The following is a 4,138-nucleotide window of genomic DNA, read 5'->3' on the forward strand; positions in this document are numbered from 1 at the left end:
ATTCTTCCAATTTAACTTGGAATTCTGGGGGTCCGGCTGTCACATTATACCGAACTTCTATTGAATCTTCCCATCGACCTAAGGTCCAATTGAAGGGTTGATGTTCATTTTCTAAAGTCGTGGTAATTAATACCATTAATAGGATACCAGCTTTCATTTCCCCCACTGTTCAGTACCTCTCTGCCTTCCTCGTCTACTCTTTTGCGGAGAGCAACGGGATATTAATATCTTCTCGGCAGCAGCAGGTAGTCTTCAGGGGGATTTTGCTGTTATCCTGTCAATAATTTCCGAGGTCTAAAGAGTTAGTTACCTCTCAAATATATTTCCACCTGTTTGGTTGTTGTGCCCGTTTCCAGGCAAATCTTATAACACACTGTCTTAAAACTCTATACCAGTCTGTTTCATATATTTCCCAACGCTCGGGTATTGACAATTCCCACCCACAAAATAATTTACGAATCTCTGCTTGAGCCCGTTGTTCCCTGGTATGTGTCAAATTATTGCGACATTTCATACAATAAGGTTGTCTCTTAAATGAAACACAGGACCATTCTTTATCGCATTTTAAACATCGGCAAACAACCCAACATAAATGTCCGGAAGTGGGGTGCTTCACGCAGGGTATTCTACGGAGATCTCCTATACTGGGCGATTCAGGTATTTCTGTCTCTGTTTCACAGCAAAAAGGAAAAACCTGAGGAGATCCTGTCAGTTTGTATAATCCAGCCCCCCCCGTTTGGTCAGGTATTCTCTCCTCACTCCAAGGTGCAAAATATACTTTTCGTAGGGTATTTCCAGGTGGTATTTGGAACCATTGATGTAAACTATTTCTTGCTTCCCTTCTGGAGTGGTTCATTTACCGGTCTCGTTTTTCCTTATCTTCATTCGGAGGTCTCCTGGTTCTGACGTTACGGTCCACCTTTCTGGGAAGATAGGTCCCTTAATTCTGCTGGCATGAGTCCATCCTTTTTCTGCTGTCCGTACAGCTGTATCTGTGGTAAGTAAAACAACAAAGGGTCCTTCCCAACGGGGTGTTAGGGAGGTTTCTTTCCAGGTTTTGATTAATACCTGGTCTCCAGGCTGGATTTGGTGTATGGAAATGTCCAAGGGAGGTCTTTGTACTACCAAACCCTTCTTTCTTAGTTCCTGTCTCCTTCTTGTAAGTTCTAAAATATATTCTGTTAAAATTTTATCCTCGACCTTTGGGTGCTCTACTAATAATCCAAAGTCATAAGGCATCCCATACAACATTTCAAAGGGGGATATACCAGTATCTGTCCTAGGTTGAGTTCTAATGTAAAGCAAGGCCAGTGGTAGACATTTAGTCCAATTCATTTTTGTCTCCACCATAAGTTTGGTTAGGTGTTTCTTTATTTCCCCATTCATTCTTTCTACTTTCCCGGAACTTTGTGGGTGCCAGGGAGTATGGTATTCCCATTTTGTACCGAACAATTCAGTTGTTTCTTTAATTATTTTGGATGTAAAATGTGGGCCTCGGTCTGAGTCAATTACCGCAATAGTTCCATACCTCGGAATAATTTCTTCCAAGAGGATTTTAATAACTGTCTTTGCAGTAGCCCTTATCACCGGGAAGGCTTCTACAAAGTGCGTAAGGTGATCAACCAAGACTAATAAATACTGATATCTCCCAACCTTCGGTAATTCAGTAAAATCCACTTGTATTTTCTCAAAGGGCCTTTTAGCCAGTTCACGACCCCCTTGAACCTTCTCCCTAAGTTGTCGTTTATTCACTTTGTGACAGGTTAAACATCCCTCTAAGATCCTTTTGGCTAATCCGTATATTCCGATGCAGGCATATTTTGTTTCAAACTGATCCACTAAAGCCTGAATTCCCCAATGGGTTTTATGGTGTAATTTATTTAGTATTCCTCTGGCTAATCCCTTTGGAAGAATTTCCCTACCATCTGGTAGCAGCCATTTATCACCATCTCTTTTTGCTCCAATTTGTTTTAGCTTATCCAATTCTTGGAGAGTGAAAGTCTTCTCTATTTTTAGCCTTTCAGGTTCCTCTCCCAAGGTCTGAACCATTAACAGGGCAGCCCGTTTTGCCTCTGCGTCGGCTAGATTGTTTCCTCTTACTGTATGGGTTAGTCCCTTCTGATGTCCTTTTACATGGACTATGGCTACCTTTAGTGGACCTCTTAAGGCCTTTAAAATTTCTTGGATTAGTTTTTCATGGACTAATCCCTTTCCCTGGGTGTTAATTAAGCCCCTCTCTTCCCAAATTTTTCCAAAGGTATGCACCACCCCAAAGGCATACTTTGAATCTGTATAAATGGTTCCAATTTTATTTTCTAAAAGTTTTAATGCTCTCATCATAGCATATAACTCACATGCTTGTGCGGACCAAGCTTTATTTAATGGTCCTGACTCTTTTATCTGAAAGGTATACCCGTCCACAATAGCATATCCCGATTTCCGTTGTCCTTCAACCACTCGCGAGGAACCATCCACAAATAATTTCTCCCCTTCGCCTAATTCATCTTCCTCTAAATCCTCCCTTATCTTAGTTTGCAAATTTATTAGTTGGAGACAGTCATGTGTCAAATCTTCCCTAGGTTCCCCATATAAAAATTGAGCAGGATTCTGAACAGAGGTGGTTTCCATTTCTAACTTAGGGGAGTTAATCAAAATTCCCTCATATTTTAGTAATCGACTGTCTGTAAGCCACTTATCAGCTCGTTGTTGCAATACTCCTCGAATGTTATGGGGGGTGTATACCTTTAGTTCACCTCCTAAGGTGACCTTTCCAACTTCTTCTACCAATAATGCAGTGGCCACTATTGCTTGTAAACAAGTGGGCCACCCGCGGCTTACAGGATCTAGTATTTTAGAATAATATCCTACAGGCTTTCTCTGCCCTGCCCACCCTTGGGTCAGAACCCCATAAGCTGTCTCGTTATCCACATTGATAAAAAGTTGAAAGGGTTTACGGATATCGGGTAAACTGAGGACAGGTGCTTCCACCAGGTTTCTTTTCACGTTCTCCCAGCGCTTCTCATCTTCAGGGGTCCATTTTACTAACCCATTTTTAGTTAGTTTTTCGTACAAGAATTTTACTTTACTGCTGTAATTTTCTATCCACTGTCGACAATACCCTAACAATCCCAACAGCTGTCTTATCTGTCTTTTATTAGTGGGCGCTGTTAGGGATAAAATTCCTTTCACTCTTTCGGGATCTAATTTCTTGTGTCCCTTTGTGAGCCAATGTCCCAAATATTTTACCTCTTCTTCAGTGAACTGCAATTTGGACGTAGAAACCTTTAACCCCTTGAGGCCCAAAAAGTTTAATAATTTGATGCTCTCATTTCTGACTTCTTCTTGAGTTTTTCCTGCAATCAGTAAATCGTCTACGTATTGAATCAGGATTAATCCCTGACTTAATTCGTAGGATTCCAATAATTGTTCCAGAGCTTGTCCAAACAAATTTGAGGATTCTGTGAATCCCTGGGGCAAAACAGTCCACCGTAATTGTTGTTTTCTGTGGGTTCTGGGGTCCTCCCACTCGAAAGCAAAATAGTCTCTACATTCTTCTTCTAAGGGACAGGCCCAAAAAGCATCTTTTAAATCTATAACACTATACCATTTATATTCTGGACTTAACCGATTAAGTATAGTGTGTGGGTTAGCCACCACAGGGAACCGGGTAATGGTTCGTTCGTTTATGGCTCTCAGATCTTGTACTAAGCGATAAGACCCATCCGGCTTCTTTACGGGCAATATGGGAGTGTTGTGAGGAGACATACAGGGTTCTAAAAGTCCTTGGACCAAAAGTCTCTCAATTACTGGCTGCAACCCTTCTCTCCCTTCTCTGGAGATGGGATACTGTTTTATCCTAATTGGCTGGTCTGGGTCTTTTATAGAGACTGTGATCGGTTTGATATTTAATTTTCCCACCGATCCAGGGCTATACCAAGTTTCTGGATTAATCTTGGCTTCATCTTCAGCGGTTAATAAGCATAGCTTTACTTTTAACATCTCTTGGTCTACTTCCAAATTAATTCCTAATTCCACCATCAGGTCTCGTCCCAAAAGGTTATATTCAGCTTCTGGGACCAATAAAAATGTTCCCACCCCATCTTTATTTGGGGCTTCTATTGCTACATTCCTTATCAGG

The sequence above is a fragment of the Numenius arquata genome, unplaced genomic scaffold (genome assembly GCF_964106895.1).
Source record: "Numenius arquata unplaced genomic scaffold, bNumArq3.hap1.1 HAP1_SCAFFOLD_51, whole genome shotgun sequence".
NCBI lineage: Eukaryota > Metazoa > Chordata > Aves > Charadriiformes > Scolopacidae > Numenius > Numenius arquata.